Genomic DNA, 24,156 nt, shown 5'->3' on the forward strand with positions numbered 1-24,156 from the left:
GCTCGGTGATAGCATAATATTCTGTTTTAGCTAGCTGAAAGGTATTGTTTGCGGGCAAATACCACAGCCTTGAAAAAAAGCTTGCATGTGAATTTTCAGTCAAATCTTTGGTCAAATACACCTAAAACAATGTGTAGAATGTGAAATGTTGGTATAATGGTGCTACTTGAAGCCTGAAAACGATCGCCCATAATAAAAAAAAACGAGCAAACAGCAGTAGCAGACGTCCTGACTGGATTCTACGTTAGCATAGATCCCTCCAGAGTTTTGTGCACACGGTTTAGGTAAAAATGAAAAAGTTTTACATTTAGTTCAGTATTACCTGGCTCAAAGAGGATTCCTTTTTTTTTTACTGTGCTGCAATTGTTTACTGGATTATTTGTGCCATTAATTAGTGTCAACTAATTTTTATTCGATCTCCGCACAGGATATGCTTGTGAAGATGGAATATGGGGGAGAGCAGAAGTGCGTTGAAGTTCCACAAAGGGATGAATGAAGGACATGCATATTGTATTGAAGAAATAAGTGTTGAGAATGCTGTTATTTGCATTTACCAGCTCACCTATGTCAGACCTTTTGATAAACAAAATTCTAATGAAAGTGAGAACATGTATACTGTTACATCTTTCAGAAAATGTTTTGAAATTGTGGTGCACAGTTCAGAATAAATGTTTTTCAAAAACCATTGCATCTTTTTAGTAAATGTTTATTTCCAAAAGAAATTTCTAGAAGTTCAGAACAGTAAAATTCCCGCTTTTTAGAATGAATTAGAAGATAACTCTTACGTAGTTAAACTAAAATACTCTTTGAGAGTTAATATATAAACTCTTAACACCAAGTGTTAAATTATCAACTCCAGACAGATTTGGTGTTTAACACTAAATCAGAGTTAACGTACCAACTCTCCAAAAAGAGTTAAATTAACACTCTCTGGTGTGGACCCATATAGACACTTTAATAGTGTTGAAATCAAATCCGACAGTGTTAATTTGGACATGCTGGATTTGCTGTGTATATATATATATATATATATATGTCAAACCACAATTGCGACAAACCCCTCACGGAGCATCGGGGACTCAGTAAGTCGACCTCGGACACATCGACTGACGCCGAGGGGATTGCAACAAACTGCAGACCTGTTAACATCACTGAGAACCTTTACACAGGTCCTCGTTTCAAGGACTTGAAGCCTCCCCAGGAGTGACAGAGAGAGAGGATGAACGTTTACAGAGGTTTCTGTTAACATGAATGTTCCAAATGTTCAATAAACATATTAAGTTCGTATATTTTCCCTTTTTTCTCGAGTCTGTTTGCTCATGCAAAATGAAATCTGATTAATATAGAATAAACATGATATTTAATCAAAATTAATCCACAGTAACCCTGTGATGAATCTGATTAAACACTTTAATTGTTTGGCAGCACTAATATATATTATATATTAATGTATACTTACCTATTAGTATATAGGTTTTTAAAAAAGTTGCATTTCACAGGAGAGAGCCTGTGCTAACAGACTGAAGAAAACTATTCAAATTCTCTTTGAATTTAAGCATTTAACATTCTTTATGTTTATTCTACATTTCCTTCATTATATTGCATAAATGTCTGTTACAAGCTCAAATATAAAGTTGAAAAAGTGTAATTGCAGCCAGGCTATTGATTGATTAATTGATTGATAATACTTTATTCATCCCGAGGGAAATTGGGTTAAGGCTGCCAGCCTTGCCAGCACCATCTTACCCTTCCGACCATACATACATTACACAAACATCACATGGGGAAGGCAGGTCAGAGAGGTATAACAATGGAAACTGCACAACATGAGGAAAGACGAGGAGAAAAAAAACTCCCCCAGACTGAGCTCCAACAGGGAGATCAATTTGAGAACATCACAAAACACCTCATCTATCCATACATCCATCCATACATAGATATATGGTTTCCAGCTGCCTGAGTCCCTTTACTAATGTTAAACCCACAACGTTTAAGTATTTACAAGTATTTGCAATTAAAATCAAATAGCTGAAAGTGTGCGTTGGTCTAACGGATAAGGCACATACCCCATGCTGTGCCTGCAGCTTTCACTGTTCCTCCCAGCAGGTTGCATGTCATACCCTTTCCCTGTTTCCTGTTTCCTTACACCAACAACTGACAAACAGAGCCAACAATGTCAAATAAAAATTATCTTAGGAAAAAGAGAGTAAACAAATGATATTTCTGTCTTTATAAAACTATCAGGCAATCGACCCAATACTGCGACTGATAAGAAAACATTAAAAAATGACAAATACAATATTTCTTATTGAATAATTTTACATGATGAAAATGCGCATAATCAAAGACATGGCTCATGACAGTACCGCTACCATCGCTACTGGAAGCACTTTGAAGGATAAGGAGAAAATAAAATAACATGGGTCGTGCTGGCAGTGTTTGTTTCAAATTGATTTTTTCATTAAATCCCATCAGCTGAGAAAGTGCTCTCTTGATTGGTTTTCAGAATCCTCTTGGCGCAGCACCCGTGTCCATACACATCACTAAGCACACGGGTCTGCCACTTGCTAATGACCTTTGCTGGGGGCAGATGAGTCAGCACACGAACATTGCATGAAACTCAGACATAAAACAATTTTTTAACAATTTGAAGGTTCTTTCATGGAATGATTCATTTTTGATCCATCTACATAATGTAGTATTATTTTCTTCAGCTCAGCCGTGAACAATAGCACTGTGTGCGAGCACTGAAGCATGCCGATGATTGTGCCTGTTAGAACACCAATCAGCAACAACAGGCTGATAGTTTGTTTATATAACACACAACTGACCACTACTACACATTTACTACGGCACCAGTGTTTTAATGTGACTGCAATCTTCTTGTGTTCTTTTAATGTGCCTTTTTTATGGCGTTACCTATAAGAAATGATAGAATAGCTGTAAATCAATTCAAGTACATAATGGGACTTGGCAGTAAAGCTGTGCTGGAAAGAGACGCACATCTACAAATCAAACCAAATGATTCTAATGCAGTGCTCATTATTGATAGACTCTGACTGGTTTAAAGAGCAATGAGTGGAAGGAGGACAGGCAGGCCTCATGCCGCACTTAAAAGGATTGAAAGTGTCTGACCATGTCTTTAAAATGTATGGACGAGCTCATAAACACTATAAATAGGTCTCTCTTGGTATCAAAACTCCCTGAAACATAAATTCGGTTTCAGCTGGGAAATCCATACAAATGTTGTTTGTGCTAATGAGAGTCAAATGGCAGGCACTGCTGGGGGCTATGTGACATGTACACACTGAAGGCATACTGATGAAAGAGCCACAATTTAAAGGGTAACAAGCCTTACAAGCACTGTGTCGCACAGATACACTCATGATATGGAATTTCAATAAATAGCACCATTGACCACAGCTTTGCATTTCTGTGAATGCCCAGCTAACTCTGTGTTATAGCATCCATGTATCCACGGCAAATCCTCATTACAAAGCAGTTCCTATTCCCACCCTACAGTCCTCAAGCCAGGTGGCACACAGACAGCCATAACGGCAACAGTTATTATGTGCTGTGTATTTAATAAAAGTACAATACAGGTATTGCAAAGTAAATTCACTTATCCCTACCCACATAACTGCATAATAACCTGAATCCAGATCTGTGCAGGTGTCCGTGTATGACAGATACCTGCATCGCTGCAGGTAGCCTAATGCATTACTGTTTCTGGTTTTTGATGTTCCTGTGTTTGCACTCATCCCTTTCAGCTGGTTTGAGGTATAAAACTTGAGCTGGGTGCCTTGATGTACTGCTGGCTTGGAATTCTAATAATGAGTGTGCTTTGGGATTTTAAGGATGAGTCTCTCTGAAATAGTTTTTCACTTCAGTACCTTTCATTTCAGCCTCCTCTTATGGTGCTGCTAAAACCTCCTCTTTTCTTTTCTTCTAAAAAGGAAGAAATTAATTTGCCCTGCTTGGCAGTTGTTAAGAACAATAATATAATGATCACTGGAGTCCTGACTCTAAAGTATATTGTTAAAAACTACGGTTAAAAAGCATCAAATGGATACTCACAGAAACGAATGATGATCCACAGAGTTGGATCCTGTGTTCTGTGCTAATGGTCCTGATAGCGGTGCTGAGGCTTGGGAGCATCAGCTGGGATGAACAGAGGGATCCCTCGAGTTCTCTTTCTCGGGAATGAGCTTGTGTTTGGCGCACATGTGGGCAGCATTGGGGTGACAACTAGTGGATTTCATTCACAGCATCCGGCGGGTGCTATCCAATCATCGGGGAGGGTCGTGTCCCCAGTGCCAGCCTCTATAGAGACAGAGGAGGTCATCCCTCTGGAAGAATGCTGCTTCTCATTGCAAAAACAAAGGCTGGGATTGTCAAGCTGATGGCAAGGGGACGAGGTGGAGGGGCAGCAAAGGCCGGGGGATTCGGGACAATAGAATAAATCACATAAAAAATGTCACAGCCACACAAATGGAAATTTTGCTTGGGGATGAAGCTGGATTTCAAAAAACTGAGAGTTGTTTATCTAAGGCAAAAGAAAAAAAAGCTAGTCACATGGCCCACTAGTCAGACAGTAAGGGCATTTCTTTTCATTTCCTGACAGGCGTATGAAAGGAGTGCACTTTGAATAGACTCTTTTTGCTTGAAAACTCCTAAAGAGAAATAGGGTAAAAATATGCCTACAATCTGAGGAACGCTCATATCAGGAACTAAGGAGGACTGGTACATGGCTGATGGTGCTTACAGCAGGTGGTTTAGACAAGAGACTCTAACTTCAAGCCTGCGTAAGTCTTTTGACATCACACATGGGACACTGCAGTCATACACGTTTGTCTACACATACACTATGGGAAGAAAATGTATGGGGAAACATGACATTGGTAAAATCCCAGATGTAAAGCCACATTCAGGCAATATCAGTAAAACCACAGATGCAATTAGCCAAGAGGAAAAAAACTTACTAGTTCAGCCTTAAAATTGGAAGATACCAGGAGCTGCCATGTACTTTGTGAAAACCACTCATTATGGACAACTGCATTTAAATAAAAGGCAAAAGCTAATTTTAAATCAACAGACATCATCAACAACAGTTAGGTCTGTTTACAAGTAAACAGAGGTATTGGTCCAACTGATAAACCTGTGACAGTGCCTTAGGCGATCAGGACTCACTGATGAACTTGGGAAGGGGGGCCTGTGTAGTCTGATGCCATGGCAGAGATGCTGAAAACCTTAGTACCGTATTTTCCGCACAATAAGGCGCACTTAAAATCCTTTAATCTTCTCAAAAATCGACAGTTTGCCTTATAATCCGGTGCGCCTTATGTATAAATTCTGGTTGTGCTTACTGACCTCAAACTGATTTTATGTGCTACACGGCGCTCAAAAATCTGTCAAATGTTTTAGTACGACTTTGGTGGCACTGCGTGATGGAGCCTCGCTGAGTAATCTGGGTCCTAAACTCCATCGACCTTCAGGTCCCAAAGTCAAACGAACACTGCGGCATCACTGAGAGTTAAACACTGGCTAAATTCTTTCATCTTTAATAAAATGATCAGTGTTGCTGCTTTAACATCCAGGCATCCATGAAAACAGAATTTATTAAATTTAACTGAGTTACACCCAGCATTTGTTCACATCAGTTTAAGAAAAAAGGTCAAAGACACAGATTCACAGGGGTAAAATTGTTGGGGTGCCTGAGTCGCTGACCCAGTATTTTGTTTTTAAATATATTTCTTTATTAATTCTTAGGTTTTGGTTGTGATTTCCGTGTTCCCTTTGTAGTGTCTATGGTTTCAGTGTCTGCCTGTGAGTCTATGTATACAAGTTCAGTCTGTTATGTTTCCTGGTTTACTTTGAAAGTCTGGGTTAATGTATTGAGTTTTGCTTCCCTTTGGTCTCGTCATGTATGATTTGTCCCAGCTGTGTTTCGCTTCTGTCTCTCATTCCCAGAAAGCTCCCTCTGTGTATTTTAGCCTTGTGTTTCTCTGTGTCAGTGTCGCGATCTACCCTCATTCTGTACTGTGTGTTCTGTTTATTTTGTATTCTAATGCAGCCAGTTTTCTGTTTTGCCGTCCAGCATTAAAGCTGTATTTAAGTTCACCTGCACTTGACATAAGATCATGACCAGAACATGGACCCCGCAGATTGTTCCGCCTCTGAGGTTGATTCCGAAATGGAGAGGTTGGTTAATTTGCTGGACCGCATCTCTCAGGCCGATAGCTTACAGGCTATGTCTGTGGGACTGAGCGCAGTGGACGCAATGATTAAGAACAACCCCGGCTTCATCAATTCTCCTTGAACACTAAACTGAGCAGCACCATAGCTGCATGGAGGGAGCACGTAAGAGCCAGTGAGCTAGCTATCTTTCTTTCCACGCCAACACAGCAGCACCAGACAGAGTTCTCTGTGAAGCAGCTGCGTTTGCCACAGCAGGACGGCGTTTCTGCTGGAGGTTAACCGCTTCAGTGTGAGGAGCCGGAGGATTTGCAGCCCGATCAACTGGAGCAGTCGCAGCTCAATCCGCTGGATGACTTGCGAACTGGTCCGTCCTCTCTCTCGCCGCCTCCCCCTTCCACAAGGGAAGGCGTCGCTCACGCCGCTGTCACTCCAGGGCTGCTGAGCTAACTTCATCGGTGAGTAAGAGTGACTGTTTGCTGAATGTTCCGCTTGAGCATCCCGGTCCCGAACCTTCTGACATTTCATTCACTGTGAATCAGACTGTTTTCCTCTCGGGATTCAGTTCTGCCCGAACCAACAAACTCAGACACTGTATGTTTGGATTACATGAACATTAAATCAATCAGAGACTAATCAATTAAGTCTGGTCCTGCCTCATCTGGTCCTGCTGCTGCCACGCCGTCGTCTGGTCCACAACCTGGCTGGCTGTAACTCAGGACGTAGAGCAGGTTAGTTGCTGATCAGAAGGTTGGTGGTTCGATCCCTAGCTCCCCCAGTTTGCATTAGGGCTGGGCTATATCATACCGTTCATGGTAATACCGGTGTAATTTTGGGCAACGATAGGAAAATGAAATATTGCAATAGAATATGGGTAAAACGCGCATGCGCAGTGCCTTTGTTTACATACGCACATAGCGGTGACGCAGAATGAGAAGAGCGTAAGCGGATCGTTAAATGTAACTGATGAACCAGAATTGGTTTGTAAAAATCCCGGATTTGCCTCGCCTGTGTTGCTCCGGGCAATCCCCGGAGAGCTTTATGGACAGTTTTTTGAGTTTCAGTGCTCTTCACGGACTTTTGGTTTTCTTGAGCTCCTCGGCTTCTTGTGGACTTGTGTTTTGTCATTTTGTTTCCGTGAGTCTGCACTAGAGCAGGGCGATATGACCAAAAGTATTTATCACGATATACGTTTGAAAATTTGCGATAACGATATAATTGACACTAGACAAAATACTTTACAACTCCACAACTTTATTAGTGCAAAAAACCCCATCAATGTATTTTCACTTAAACAAGCAGCTGTTTTTTATGTGCATTAAAGTTATATAAAAATGTAACAGTGCAAATGCAAATTCCTCGCTGACAGTTTAACCAAAAGGCATTTCCAGTGGAAACTGGCCGACATATCCTCAGCATAACCATGTATAACATCCACAAAACTTAAAAAGGGGTTATACACACACAATACGGTAATATTATGTCATGGTCTCCGTGCCTGCCCGGTCGGCCCCACAAGGCTACAATTGCTGTTTCTGTTCTCTCCCTCTCTGCCTGGGCGGAGCTCACTGTGGGCTCCCACCCTTGGCCCACACACACACCTGACAACACTCACCCATCATCACCGGGAGCACTATTTGAGGCTGGAACACAGATCCTCTCGTCGCTGGATGATTGTACCCCTAACGTTAGTGTTCTCACAGCTCTTGTGCTTCATATTCGTGATTTGTGATTAGTTGGTGACCTGCCTTCTCGTCTGCCTCAGATCTTCCCCCCCCGGGACCTGCGACCTCCCTGCTGCGGGAACGTGTGTGAGTGTGAGCGAAGAAGACGTGAGCGAGTTACCCTGTGATTCCCCCGGAGTTTTGGATCCCTTCACTGTACATATATTGCACTGGCACTGTAAATAAACTACACCTTGGAGATACCTTACCGCTCTGCGTTTGAATCCCTGTACCAGATCGTGACAGATTATGTTGAAGTACAGTACGTATCACTCCGCGAGGCTCCGCCTACGATAGCCGTAACGCTCCGACAATCCATCAAGCGGTGCGGCTTCGTAGCTTAGCAAAGTTGTACTGAAACATTTGACAGATTTTCGAGCGCCGTGCACATAAAATCGTTTCGAGGTCAGTAAACACGACCAGAGTTCATACATAAGGCACACGGGATTATAAGGGGCTCTGTCGACTTTCAGAAAAATCAAAGGATTGATTTTAAGTGCGCCGTATTTTCCAAACAACACGGTAATAACGACGGCCCGCTAGCATGCGCTACCAAAAATAGTGCTTTGTTGTGTATCTGACGGACGAAAGCTAAACCAGTTCCACCAGTGAAGCTGCAGCATTTTTACAAACCAGTTCTGGTTCATTGTTTCATTCAACGATCCACTTTCGCTCTTCTCATTCTGCGTCGCCGCCATGTGCGTATGAAAGCAAAGGCACTGCGCATGCGCGTTTTACCCATATGCTATCGCCATATTTCATTTTCCTATCGTTGACCAACATTACACCGGTATTACCATGAACGGTATGATATAGCCCAGCCCTAGTCTGCACTTTGGGTCCACCATTCCTGCCTGCACGCACTTGACAAAAATTGTATCGTGGCACCACTAAGGTGATTCCCAAAGAGCAATTAGTCAAAGGTTTAGCAGGGTGTCCCTAAAAAATTCAAGGAAACCGGACAAGTGGTGGTCAGTTGGCAAGTTTAACTATCAATAGCTGATGAACAGTATCTGAAAGTCATATCTACATACATCTGGATTTTCAATTGATATATCTACTGTTTACTGAAGCCTGATCAGAAATACTCTCAGTTCTCGGCTTTCAAGAAGCCATTCTTAAAGAAGGGAAACCAGGAGAAAAGCATGACGTATGCTAGTTTATACGAGAACTGAAATGAAAACCGATCTTATGGAGTGATGAATCTTAATTTGAAATTTAGTTCAAATTGTCATCAGCATATAAAGAGGAGGTACAACAGTGAGCGTATCTGTCAAACATGGTTGAAGTTTGGTCATATTTGGGGCTGCATGTCAGCCAGTTGTGTTGGCGACCTAGTCAATATAGATCAAATTTAAATGAAGACAATATCTGCTATACAATACCATTCGGAAAAAATCTGATTGGCATCAATTTCATTTTTTAGCACGAAACACAATCCAAATGCAGCAAAAACATGGATGGATGTCAGTGCCTCCACATTACTGAAGCAGCGTGGGATCATCTTGATAGACTGGCACAAAGACCAGCTTTGAATGTCCTTCAACAAGCCTGGAGAACTATTCCTGAAGTCTGCTTTAAGGAATTACGAGAAAGCTTTCCTAAGAGTGTGATGGAGTATTAGGACCACATTAAGAAATAAAAATGTATTGTTCATTTTGAGAATAAGGTTGAAACACTATAACATGAAGATTAAAGTTAGATTGTTATTTCAGGTCAAACAACTGATGCTGAATTATCATTTATCCTTTTCATTGGCAAGCTTAAATATGAAAATTATTCATTCTGAAGATATAAGGCAGCAGTATTCAGGCTCAGTTTTCTTTCAAGTGAATGAACCTTTCATATATTCAGTGTCTGTATCCCTGCATCAAATTCCATTCAGTCATCAACAATATTTCTTATTCATTAAAAAGACTGTTTAGAAATGTGTACAGATGATCACCTGTTTGGATTTTTATTATGTGTGTCAGCCTCATTTTCAGCTGGAAACACCTTCCTGTGTGTTTGTGCATGTTATTAGAGAGCAGATGATGGTGTTTAGAAAAAGAAACTATTCAAAATAATGTGCGCATATAAACAGACTAATCAGAGAAGAACACATCTCAGTCCTCTTGATGTGGGCTTCTCTTCATCAATCAAGAGTGTGAAAAAAACTGTCTTTTTTTCTTTCTTTTCTTCTTTTGACATTTCACTGTGCTTGGCATGTTGAGAAGGTTTTTGTTAATAAGGAAAAGTTGAGTAAAATTATGCACAAGTTTAACCTGCTAGGAAAGAATGTAACATCCTGTGATTTTTATTCCTGAGGTGAGAATTTGTCAGATCAGATTAATGATACTGTGATACAATTTCAAAGGTGTCATATAGAGAAAGAAGAAGCCTTGATACAGTATTAAAACATAAATCCCTAGTCTCACATTCAATAAATATTTTCTTAAGCTGGCCATGACAACACTGACATGTGCTTTTAATGGCAACATTTCTTCCTCTGAAAGTGTTTTTTCTGCTTTAGAATTTGTATAAACACTTATTGGTTTGCAGAGACGTAATTATTGCATCATACATACAAATCTAGCTTCATTGTTGCAGGACGCTGGAGGGGGTATTCATTTTTGGGTTTCTGCTTCAGAAGCCTTATTATGAATGATTGCATGATTGAATCGACACTTTTTTATTATTTTTTACATTTTTGTTAATTTACCAAAATTAATCCAATTACAGCATTAGAACAAAAGTCAGGGAATCCGGAATGTTAAAATTTCCTAGTAATACATTTTTCTTATGCTTATGCAGAAAGCTTGAGTTACATTTCCTGGCAAACAGACTCACACGACTCCATTCATGTTACAGTTTTAGGATTTGAGTTTTGCAACGAAGCAGCTATATTACCTTTTGTCAAGAACTAGAAATATTCTTTTTGAACTTCAATGCATTTTATGCCCCTGTAGAAATGCTATCTTCAAGGATAGCAGTGCATTTTCTTGAAAAGACAATAACAAAGACTTACATGGACAGACTTGGAATTTTCATAGACTTGATAGACTTGATAATGTAATTTAAATACTAATATCAGAAAGCTTATGCTTAAAATAAAAATGCTTACATGTTGATGTATAGAAAGTAATTTCACTTAATTAAACACAACAACATAGGATGGATGAGTATTGCATGGGAATGCCACCAGTAGCTGGAGTCAGAAACCAAGGTGCAAAGTCTGAATGATGTCTTTAAACTGTTTTTTTTTTTCATCTTTAATGACTTTCAACTTGTGCACACAACTGTTGCTTTTTTAAACTCACTGAAAACTTACACTATACAATAACATGCTTTTGATTGCAGCTGTGGATGGCTAATGAATGGGCAGTTAAATGGTGACTGTATTAAATCAAGTGATAATGAACAATCGCATTACTGTTCAAATCACAAGGCAATTAAGGACTTATGAAAAGTTTAGCATCCTGAAATCCTGATCTGCTGAATCTACATTGCACTGACTTTATTCTGATTATACCTGATAGATGAAGCCGTTAACTCTGACCTCCACATACACAAACTTTCTACAGATGAACAGCTCGTATTGCCAACCTGTCCTCACTTGTCAGTAGGACACTTTAGAGTGCATCCTGGTTTGATTTGTTATCATTGTGGACTCAACAGTGACAGGTAAATAGAATTACTAAAGTGAATTTCACACCAGCAAGTGGGATGTTTGGGTTTGGAGGGGAAAAATAAATCAGATAAGCCTGAGATATCTAAAACCTGAGAAATAGTTTTAAAAGAATTTAGTATATATGAGTTATTAAAAAAGTGTAGCAAGTGAGAGTTTAATAATTTTATATGTGGGTGTATGTGATTACAGCTTTCTACTGTGAAGATGTTTACAAGTACAGACGGTGTGAAGTCTAACATTTCAGTGAAAGCGTTAATGAGTACCGGATAGTGCTGTGCCAACAGTACATTTCACAGCTCAGACAGGCAAAATGTTCCTACTTTCAGCACAGTTTGTGTTTGCAACAAGCATCATCTTATTAGTTTAATTAGAAAATCATCAACTCTGGAACCATACACCCTGCAGTCGGGAACCGATGAGATGTATATATCACAGCTCATAATGATACTGAGATTGCTATAAGAAAATATAGACTAAACAATAAACACCGTGACACTAATAAATGAAGTCTTTACAATATTTGTGAAAGAACGTGTTCTAAAGAACATACTGAGAGTGGTATTATAATAGGATACTACCATTGCAACTAGTCCGTTTGGGACATTTCTTCCTTCCTGGTTATTCCAGCATCAGCTTTAAGTGGTGTTATTGCAAAGTGGAAGCATTTAGGAACCCCAGCAACTCAGTGGCAGACCTCATAGTTACAGAGCAGGGTCACTGTGCTGAGCTGTCACCAACACTCTGCTGACTCAATGATTGCAGAGCTCCAAACCTCCTGTGGTATTAACATCAGCACAAAAGCGGTGTCCTGAGACACCTTGGCATGAGTTTTCATGGACGAGCAGCTCCTGTAGGTGTAATGTGTAAATGCACAATAGCGTGAAATTTAAGCTAAATTCTAAAGAACAGTAAGGAAGCATTAGCCTGAAATTGTAATTATAACATTAGAGATCTGAAGCCTTGGCGGCTCTGAGGATTCATTTTCTGTCCACCATTTAACAAGGAAACATGCTGCACTGTTACTGTATCTAATTATGCACACGACCAGCCTCCTCATAGAGTAATGTATTGCCAGCTATCAGCCTTTGGAGCCTGATATAAACAGCAAGCCAAAAACTCCAACTCTACTTGGCAATCAAGTACTTTTTGGCCACTACAGTCCTACATATCAAGGCAAATTGTACACATGCCATTCTACATCTACAGTTTGTTGTGAAAAACCCACATAGCATTGTAATAATATAATTGCCATTTAAAATCATATGTACCAAAAATAAGATGCCAAAGCAGTTGTCACACCTCAGGCTGGAATTAACTGAGAGCTCAGGGAAAGCGAGCTTCTCTGCAATACCTTTATGTAGTCTCATCCTCGCATGATGGGGAACCTTCATCAAACACTCTTAATAAAATTCGTTCAAAGATTTATACAGTCATTTGAAATGAAATGTGGATTTAGATTGTTGTCTGTTTTCATTTCCTCTCTATAGAGAATGCTGAACAACCTTCTTGTGCTGCCTGGGCAAAGCACGAGGCCACCCCACTGACACTAACAATGAGAAGATGAGGAGTGAAAGTGTTACACTGTCAAATAGCAGCAAGACCTTGATGCCAGCTCTTGCTCTTGACGAAGGCGGTCGCACTTTTCTCCTCCTCCTCTAACTTAGCTTTCCTGCTTAGCCTCTTATGTCCTTGTCTAGTCTCGTGTTTTTTGTATTACTTTTCCCTGGAACACTCTCTCACAGTCTGTTCTCTAAAACCTAAAAGAGGAATTATGGATTGGATCAACTGGTCCCTAAATGCAATTGACACCCTTTTCTCAACGAGAAGTTTGGGCTTGGGTGAGCCTGAGTGCTGAAGATATCTACCTATTTGGAACCATGGTAACAGGGTTCTTGCTGATCGGAGCTGGCTTGGCCCTGACTTATCAAAGAATTAAGAAAGCGGAACCGGCTGTTCAAACCTCCACAAGGCTGCCCGCTGGGATTGAAACGATGGACGAGGCGTGAGTTTCTCAAAACGGGCTCATTGAGTGCAGCACGGATAAGATCTTGGAGAAGCTTACAGCTGCCGTGAATACTCAGAATAAGATCTCTGAGTGCAGACTGGATTACATCTTGGGGAGGCTCACTGTGGTCGTGAGTTCTCAGAATCGGCTCTTTGAGCACAAGAATGACAACATCACTGAGCGCAAGTTTGATAACATCATGGAGAAGCTCACGGCTCTCCAACGGCAGATTGAGAGACCAGTGTTGGACTGTTAGAACTGCTTTGAAATTCATATGAGCTGTTCGCACTAAAGTAAAAAGCACCATCACTTCATGCGGAGACCCTTCGGCTCCCGCCTTGCGACCGCAGCTGCCGCCGAACAAAAACACCCTGATAACGACTGTGTTTAGACTGTTCTTCCCATTCCATGCAAGGCCACCTGGGTTGGCTGGAAGACTGTTTACTTAGCCTAGCAGGGCGAAGGACACTGTCTCAGCTGAACTCTGGACACACACACACACACATATACACTGATATGCACACACTCATCCCCCCCTCCCTTTCCTTCGATGCTTGTTCCCTCCTGGGAACACGGCGGGTCTGAGCCCACGCTGGAATGGTAGCGCTGGGCAGGATGGCTGCTGTGTTTGCTTCGGATTACTCCTCACCCCCCACCCGACCCTGTGACTTGTCACGTGTTCCATAATGTTGTGCTGTGGACATTTATGTGCTTTTTGTGCAGAGGAGTTTTTTTGTTTCCTGTTCTCATGCTGTCCTCCCAGGAGCCCAGCATGAGTAGAGGTCTCTTTTTTTCCTCTTGTACTTTCCCATTGTAGTGTATATTTCAGTGTTTTTTTCTGTAACGCTACCGATCTCCGACCTGTATCCCCATGTGATGTCTGTGTTGTGTGTGTAAGGTCGGGGGGGAGGGGGGGGGGTGCCCTATTTCACTGCAGGGCAACCTGCACATGGCGAATAAAGCCTTGATTGATTGATTGATTGCAATTTAAAGAGTTTGTATGTTTAAAATATGTTTAACATTGGCAACTGTTGTCAGCATAATATGCAACCACAAAATCACCACTGGCACCATCTACGCCTACTCTCATTCACTTTGGTTTTGGGCACACCATAATCCAATTACAGCCTCTAGTTGGAGTCCTTCTGTTAATATTCCCTTTTTTTTTTTTTTTTTTTTGCTGTTTTGCATACTTGCATATTTGATGACGGAGTAAAAATTTATCTGCTTGTTTTCCCCGAGGCAATCAGTATTCATCAAAATTCATGTCTTATCGGTGTATCAATTAATTTAATATGGTCTTAATGAAGTAGTAATTATTTTAAGCTACTTATGTGACCATTCTTATAACGGAAATCAAATCAGCAGCCAGAGGCAAATGACAATCAGTTCCATCAAAACTCAGTGTATACATGAATTGTAATATTCTGCAAGACATGTAATGAGATAATCCAATTATTCTTATGATCAAAGTGAGAAACAACAAGTCTCTGCAAGCGGTTTATGCTCATTTAGCAGCTAGTGAGTTGCAGTGAAGTGACATCACAACATGCTTGTCTTTACATCTGAAAGATAACTGGTAATATTCTCTAACAGGAGATCAGTGCAGATTGGGATGAATTAAAAACCAGTGCTGTCCCGACCTTTAAAAAGAGAGTGGTGCAATCAACATGAAGTACAGACTTAAAACAACTGGAAAAGTCAAACTATAGGGATAAAACCACATGTATTATTCATGTGTGTACAACCCTCATGTTAAATTTAAATAAATTAGCATTCACTCACATTTCGCTGAATGGAAGTTTGTCCCCACCCCCGATATCCACACATAGAGGCAATTTTATCTTTCAGTGGCTTTAAAAATAGACTCAAAACAATCAGAAGCACATATACAATCATCCTACAATCAAGAAGGAAATGTATGCACACAGCCGCAGCCGTTTCCATTATATACAGCCACTTTATCCATGCCACTCATCCTGATTACAAAAACACATAGATACACAATATGCATACATTAACTTGTTTACTAGTTTCCCGGTTGTTGCGATTGCTTCGGGGGGGACTTTAAAAGTAGTGCAATAACTTTTAAGTAGACCGATCTCAGATGCCAGAATGGGTCATTTAGTGGAAGAAGGACACACTGCTGCTCCACTTCACCGATACTGAAGAGGGGGTTTATCCCATTCAGGCCCCGGCTCCTTCAAGTTCAGCTTTAACTGGATGTGGAGGATGTGCTTGGCAAACAGACACACTGCTGCAATGTTGTTTTTGGAAAAGCAGAATCATTTTAATGCAGCGCTATTACTGCACTACACAGTATCACAAAGCAGCTGATAAACTGCAGCATCTGTTTATCGTTTGTTTCATGTTTAATCATTTATAAGTATCTGGATCGTTTTTGAGTGTGGGAAAATTTGGTCGATTTATAATGTTATGTGACCTCAGAGCAGCTTGGTATTTAGGGGCAACAACACTGTGGGGAAACTGCCAAATGACACTTTATCATGCTGACATAATGAATAACAACTGGCCTAATAATAATTCATTTATTTTTTTAAAATATGGATGATTCGAAAAAAAAAGAACAAGTTGAGAAGTGGGCTGGGTAATAAATTATTTGTAAATGTAGCAAAACTACAATATTAAAATAACAAGTCAGGCTAAAGACCCCAATGATCAGCTGATCCCCTATGAGCATATGATACACACATGTAGTTTTGTAGTCTTGTGTAATTCTGTTCCTGTGAATCAAAATTACTTCAGAGATGTTACATTTAATCAAATCTGAGTTCTAAAGAAAAGGGCAGAGTGTAGTTATAGGGGCTGAAAACTGCAGCATGTTTGAAATAAACTCAAACAAGACTTGGCAAACGCATCACACCATTACACTTACAGTATGTTATGCCTATGTTTAATTTGGATGTGTGAAAATATACATGTTGTTGCTCGGTTTCAACACTTTTAATTGGAATCATCAGCCAGAAAATGTGCAATGACACAACCAATGATGAGCCAATCAGCAGTTCCCAATAACAAAATGTGCCAAATATTGTGTTTTCTGTGTTAGTGATCCATCTTGTGAACTACAAAAACACTAGCCAAATAGCACCAGCATGTCCTGTATGAAATGTATCAGACACTGCAATACCATTAGCCTAGATTAAAATATTGCTTTGTTTCTATTTAGCAGGTAAAGTGGGTGCAGTTTTACCATAAGACCTCACAACTTTAGTGGCAAGCTGCTTGTCTCAGGACTCTCCCTGTCTCCAGCCATGTATTGTTATCAATATAATGCAGTCATATTATAAAATCATCCCACAAAGAGCGTGTAAAAATAAAATAAGAAAAGAAATAGTCAGCTTTAGTAAGACATTTGCTCACGTTCAGAAAAAGGCCCATTTTCTGTCTTCCCATGTGTGAAGCTCGTTAGCTCATCATGAATCAGCAGGATGACGTTCTGTATCTTCTTGGCATTTGGTAAGACTGAGTCACAGTCGGGCTGAACACTTTAGTGTCAGTACAAATGGAGAATGCTGCACAAATTTGAGTGTAATACAAAAGAAATGCATTTCTCTTATATCGTCCAAGTCTAACATAAAATGCATTGAATTGAATTACAAAGCTTTCTGGCTGCTGCTAGCGTAGTCAGTCGGGTTTGTAGGTTTGCATTGTTCTGGAGGAGGTGAGGGCTATCTAGCTTGTCAGTATGTTACCTGAACCATACTCTGATCTCCAGCACTAAGTATGCAATTGGTGGTTGCCATTTGTAGTCAGAATATGCAAACTCAGCTCCTTCCTCCATCCTAACACCAGTGGAAATGTTTGTTTGTTTGTTTGTTTTTTACAATAATGTATTTAAATTTCAAATATCTTCAAGTTTTGCTTCTATTTTCTTACCATAACACAAAGTTATTTTTGTAGGTTGACTGTTTTAAGGGAAATCGGGTACTTTAGCAACCTAACTAAAATAACTAGCCACTTCCAGAAAGCTAGCCAGCTACAACTCAAGGACCAAGGAGAAGGTTTTTAGGGCACAGCCTGCAATTTACAAAACAAAAACAAAAAAGTGTTTTTTTGACAGTCACATTCTCACTCACAGAACTCTCAGTCAACATGCTGTCATCCAGCTGTCAACAATAAAATGTCCTGTAACATCCTCAAAGATTCAGAGGAAAAGTTTCCAGTGAAAATAACATGAACTCTGGCATGTTTGGGCCTTAATACAATTCAAGCTCAGTGCTCACACCACTTTCCAGATATGACTCCCCATAACTTTTTTCTCCAAAATAAAATGCAAAAAAAGTTATTTTGATATCGTAATTAATAACAAATTTACACCTACAATTGTTCACAAAAGGACAACCAGGTACAGTGTTTGCTTTCTGAAATCGCGCCCTCACAAACTGTGGTTCACAGTTTCAGCAGTGATCAGGTTCATACTCTACAAGAACTATGGGGAAGCCCTATTTTGAGAGCATTTAATTATACAGAAAAGTACATGATGGAGTTGAGACAAAAAAATTGAACCTTATTAACTAAAGCTGTCAACAAATTGTGAAGAAGTGATTGACCTTATGTCAGAATGGTGGCCTGGAAAAGGCAAAGCCTCTCAAGGAAATGATAAACTAAGAAGAAACAGCAAAACATAACACAACAGCAAGCACACATCTCAATAAATTTGGACCCACCACTAATAAAATAATCTTGCTACTTCGCTGACCCACTTCCACTACGCTGCTGTATGCAGCCACATATGCTGATGCCATAACACTGCCTCCACCATGTTTTACAGGTTATATTATTTCCTCTGTCCAATAAAGTGTTTCATAACTCGCTTTCCGATGGCTAAGAGTGAAAACAGCTGCACCTTACACCTTGTCGTAACCGTTTGTATATCCATTCATGAATGCACCCTTTTGATGTAGACCTTGACAATAATATGCCAGTTTCCTTCAAAGTATTCTTGAGTGCAGGATTTTTCTTCAGCCTCTGAGCTCAACATTCACTTTGTGACTGTTTGATTTTGCAAAGAGTGTCATTGTCCAAAATTCTATAGATCTGTGCTCTTGCTTCGTAGTCATTGCACACAAAACGCTCACTCAGTTAGCACTCTATTGTCTACACTTTTTTTTTCAGTGTATCTGACATGAGAGAGTACAGTTCAGAGTAAACTTCAGAGGACCTGGCATCCTGCTTCATAGCGTGATAGTGCTGGTTTGGCGAGGAACCGCTCTGTGTATTGATCTGCTCATGCACTATTCCCTCTACTTCGTGTGAGAATTTGCCTCTGATCTGAACCAACTTTTAAGTGGGTAAAAACAATCTGACTCAAAGGCACTTTTTTTTGTAATGTACATCAATAGAGTAGCAGAGTGTGCAGAAAAAAAGCAAGCCTCCAATAGTGGTTCAAAGGGTAATGATTTACCCTCTGAATGGCCTATCCATCAGAGCTACCCTTAATTCTGCTTTATACCGATCTAACACAAGTTGATGCAAACTCAAAATAGTTCAGGAGGATTTCAAAGTGAAATGTCATTCCATTGGGGCGATCGTGGCTCAAGAGTTGGCAGTTCATCTTGTAACCAGAAGGTTGCCGGTTCGAGCCCCGGCTTGGACAGTCTGTGTTGTTGTGTCCTTGGGCAAGACACTTCACCTACCGCCTATTGGTGATGGCCAGAGGGGTCGATGGCGCGATATGGCAGCCTCGCTTATGTCAGTCTGCCCCAGGGCAGCTGTAGCTACATCTGTAGCTGCCTCCACCAGCGTGTGAATGAATAGTGGAATTGTAAAGTGCTTTGGGGGCCCCGATAAGCGCTATATAAATCCAATCCATTATTATTATTAAATTTCCAGACAAATCTTAATTCCAGTGAAGATTTTTCAACAAGACTCATTTGTTCGACAACAAAAGGTGAAGCACAAATGGCGAGGTAAATTATTGAACATCGCTACAAATCTTAGTGTGATGATAGTAGTGTATGTATGTATACATGCACCCTATCTCCTACTTAAAAGGTTGAATCCTAGTTTGCAAGAACATCGTCACACATACAGCGATGATTAACATCTATATATTATTACAAAAATCTTTATATTGATTCATATTCATCATCCCTCAATGTTACACTGTCCACTTGTATCACTTGGCACATTCAGTGTGGAAATTTGTTCAAGTCACCAGTACAGCGATTATTCACACCTCTGTGTTTTTAAAAAGAACTATTATTACAATTATTCAAATATTTATTATAAATATTTTAATAATTATGAATATTTTAATAATTATAAATTTAATATAAATTCTTTGGATTTTCCTGTATATTATGTTCATATTAGTGCTGTCACCGTTAATCTGGTTAAAATGACATTAATGCCATAACCGCCCGTGCGTGGAGCTGCACGGCGTCAAAGCGTTAGCGGGGTTAGCTTGTTTTAACACGATAACTCGCTAACGGAGATTTGCCGCGTTAATGCAGTTATGGCATTAACGTCATTTTAATGAGATTAACGTTGACAGCACTAGTTCATATGTTTTTACCGTATTACCTAATCAGTCTGTGTTTCTTTCATGTGTCATGCTCAGTGTTTGTCGCCCGTAAAATAACTTATTTCTAAACGTGCTGCTGGTTACAATAAAGATAATAATGTACTGTAACTTTTTACAACAAGTTTTCCTCAAGTAATCAGCACACTAATAATTTGCTCCATCATTTGATAAATTGTTGGTGATACTTGAAACCATTAAAGCCAACTTAATCTTTAATGTCGCAAAACTGAAAGTTTCAAACCTGCAAATGAGCAAAACTGAAACACTGACTTGAATAAAACATCTTAATTAGCTCTGATGATATCTTTTTTTTTCAGTTTGATTTACATTTTTAGTGCAGTTTTCTTTATTTATCTTTATTGCTTTTACTGTGCTGTTTATGCCAGTGGTTAAGACACAGTTGATGGCAATATAGTTTTATAATAGTACATCTAAAATGCTGCAAGGCTTTGTGAAACGGTAAAAGATGCTTAAGCGTTATACTGCATATTCATCAGTGCCAGTATTTTGAGAAAGACAAGTTGGCAGCTAAGACTCCTTGAATATCTTCCAAAGTCTAATTAACAGACGTAGATATCAGCAGTACTGTGCAGTCAAAGATGACAGACTGTATCACAAGACACGAATCACTCGGTGTCACTCTTTATTTCAGAATCAAAACAGATTTAATGATCCGTAAAAGTATAAAACATTGACCCCATTAACTCCTAACTGACGCACCTGTGATCCTCAAAAGTTCTCTGTATTTGAGCTATTCAGAGCACCGGAGGATTTGTCAAGATGATCTCTATTACACTTTAGTCTATAGTTCGATAAGCACTGACATGGCGTGAAAAACCTATAAACATGCAGAAAACGTGTCTTATCTGTTGATCCTACATATTTGAAAAGATGGATGACTCAAAGGAGAAAAGATAAAAAGGGTTCAAACCTTAATTGCAGACCGGAGCTGCTCAGCATCCACTTCTCTGCGTGTTGCCTTCTCCTGCACTGCTTCTGCTTCCAAGCTCAAACGATCTCGCCAAAGCAGATTTCAGACACTCTTTGCTGCAGTCACTGCCGTTCATATACAAACGCTGCAACCCTGAATGAATGAATAGAGCTTACAGGTGTACATGTCGGGAGAGCGCTGCCAGAGCTCATGGCGTGCTCCAGCGCTCACAGACTGAGACGTGGAAGAAGAGAGGGCAGCTTATTTGGCATTATCATCCCACCCTCCCTCTGGTCTACTCTCCTCCCGTTCCTCTCTCTGTCACTGTCTCCTCTCTTATTCACCTTTTTATCCCCTGCCTTTCCCCTCAAAGCAACTGCTCGGCTTCCTCTTGTCTTGCTGTAATTATGAGTGTAAGTAATTGTCTTATTCCAGCAAGAGGGTGTACGTGAGAGAGAGGCAGACACGACTTGAAGCAAGCCATCTGTGAGAGAGTATTTATATGAAACTGAAGGAGAATCTCTGCTTTTGAGGGAAGGACCATCCTCTCTGAGACAAACAGCTACTGGCATGTATCAGAGAGGGATGAACAGCCGACTTCGTACAAGAAGAGGAGAATGAAAGAGCCTCCCGTGTCTTCGAGATCTAAGGTGCACACAATGAGGAGCTGGTGATTTAAAGAAGCATAAAATTACCTTGGACACAATTACATTTTTTGACAGTGAAGAATCACCTCTCTGGAACCCTTAAGTGCTACTTTTCCTCTTTTTGAAAGGTGTGACATTTAGAAGAAATGCTTAGCCACTAAACTTGAATCTAACCTTTACTAAATAATGGATTGTGGCTGTGAATCATGTGACACCTCAGTAATTGAAAAACAATATGAAAATTCCAGAGGTTCGCTTCGACAGTTGTAAGTCCACAGCTGTGTGCACTTTAGTTCACTCAGTCATGTATATTTATTAAACGCAAGAAAACAATGTTGCTTTAAAGAAGACATGCGCTCCAGTCTGGAAGCGATGAGGTGAAATAACTCTCCTAAAGCCATCAGTCACGTTGTGAAATATTTCCACTCTGACGCCATTTTTGCTTCGCTTCACATACACACACTTCTGACTAGAAGCATTTAAACATCTATGAGAGTCTAAATGATTGTCTTTTCCATCTATTATGGCAACACATGTCCAACAAGGCTGTTGCTTAGTTTCCAAAATAAAATGTCACGAGTAGTTGTTATTTGTGCTCTGTCTGGTTGTGTATTTTCTTTTTAAAGCAGCACAGGCATCATCCATCTAGTTTCATCAAAATGAGCCTGGACAGTGCAACAGCTGTGGCATTTCAAACTTTGAATGTTGAACTTTAAAGTTTGTCCCCAGTCACAGAGATTCGTAAGTAAGACTAAATGTGATCAACTTCACTTGTCTTCAGAGATGGGCAGTAACACGTTACTTGTAACTCACAGAGTAACGCGTTACTTATAACGCGTTACTGTAATCCGATTACACGTTACTGTAATCCCTTACTTTACTCAAGTAACGAGTAAAGTAAGGGATTACTATTGCAAAAACGGTAATTAGATTACCGTTACTTTCCCGTAGGAACGCTGCGTTACTGCGTTACTAAAACCGTGATTTTTTTGCGAGAATGTCTCACGACAGTGAGGTAAGCGAGTGCGACGTTGGTGACAACAGCTGTGTGCAGATCAACAGTGGATAATATATCGAGTGTGGGAGAGAGTATGAGCGTGCAGCGTTTAAAGCGTGGAAGTACTGACCTTACTTTGAGTTTGATTCCATAAAAAGTGACAAAAACATTAGTGTCCGCTGTGCGTGGGAAGAAAACTTCTTTTTACAGCGAAAAAACCCCTAAACTTCCAACAAGCACCGAGTAGCTACGACGTAATGGGAAACTCACAGAGAAACTCGCGGATTCTTCCACTGACCGCGGCACACCTGCACCAGGGTAAACCTCCGCCTACCCTGCTCCTGCTTTACAGGTGAAAATAGAGCAACAGGACCGCTGAGTCTTTGACTTTATTTATTTTCTGCTGTGTTTTACTTGCATCTATTTGAAAGACTGAGTGTAAACACAAAAAAAATTTATGTGCTGGAATGTGCAGAAAATAAGTTTAAATGTTAAACTAATTTCTTCCAGTCAGAGAATGTTGCATATAATTAAATTTTTGCTTGATGCATAAAGTTAAAAGGTTAAAACTAATAAAACAAGTTTTAAAAAGAGACTTTTCCATTTGATTACATTTTGTATGATGGATTATGCAGAAAAAGTAGAATTGGGCTGAAAGATCTATCGCTTTATCACCTCTTCAGGTTGTAAATCGTGTTTTTAAAAAGTAACTAAGTAATTAATTACTTTTGAAAAATAAGTAATCAGTAAAGTAACGGGATTACTTTTTGGGGGAAGTAATCAGTAATTAGTTACTGATTACTTTTTTCAAGTAACTTGACCAACACTGCTTGTCTTGCAAGGCAAAGAAGAAAAGCTGCAGTCGTTTACTGACATTGGTTGTGTGGAGCTAAAAACCTAATTGCTATTTTTTTTTCAGCTGTGAGGCCTCTAGTTGTTAAACCATTGTTTATAATGAAAGAAAAGTATTATATAAACGTCAGCCTGTGGCCACTGGCTAAAACAAGTGACTGCTCTGGATTTTTCAATATTAAACCTTTTAAATATTTGATTACAGTTTGTAGCGGGCCAAACACAGTCAGAATGTCATTTTAAAGTTATTTTAAATAATAACTCACCTCACTTACTCACCAATAAATATATGTCTAACAGTTTTTTAATCTCACTCTTAAAGGGGAAAAAAAGCAAATTACTAGTTGTGTTCAGAGAGGAAGGTTTGAGTGCGTACAGCGTGTTGTGTTCACGCTAGCTCAGAATAATATCATATTGCTCTTTTTAGAGTGCTGGTGGTGGTGAAGGATGGCTTTACAATTGTGGAATATTTTCAGTGTGTCTGTGTCTCTACAGTTTGCCTTGCAAGAAGAACAAGTAGGTCAAAGCGCCTCGGGACTCTGTAAGCATTTTGACAGACTTCCAGATCTTCTGGAAGTTGGTCTC

General features: G+C 39.9%; 1 protein-coding gene across 5 annotated transcripts in view; it reads right to left on the reverse strand.

The window, feature by feature from the left end:
- b3gat1b (beta-1,3-glucuronyltransferase 1 (glucuronosyltransferase P) b) overlaps nucleotides 1–21,493 on the reverse strand; it is a 59,753-nt gene extending 38,260 nt beyond the window's left edge. For 3 of the 5 annotated variants that reach the window (XM_012921946.3, XM_004561616.3, XM_012921945.3), the window contains exon 1: nucleotides 4,078–4,243. The gene's annotated coding sequence lies outside the window, so the exon portion shown is untranslated. Of the gene's footprint in view, nucleotides 1–4,077; nucleotides 4,244–21,075 lie in introns of those variants that run through there. The other 2 variants (XM_076888895.1, XM_023152672.3) reach the window with 2 other exon arrangements.
- Between the last annotated feature and the right edge of the window lie 2,663 nt (nucleotides 21,494–24,156).

The sequence above is a fragment of the Maylandia zebra genome, linkage group LG10 (genome assembly GCF_041146795.1).
Source record: "Maylandia zebra isolate NMK-2024a linkage group LG10, Mzebra_GT3a, whole genome shotgun sequence".
In the NCBI taxonomy this organism is placed as follows: Eukaryota; Metazoa; Chordata; class Actinopteri; order Cichliformes; family Cichlidae; genus Maylandia; species Maylandia zebra.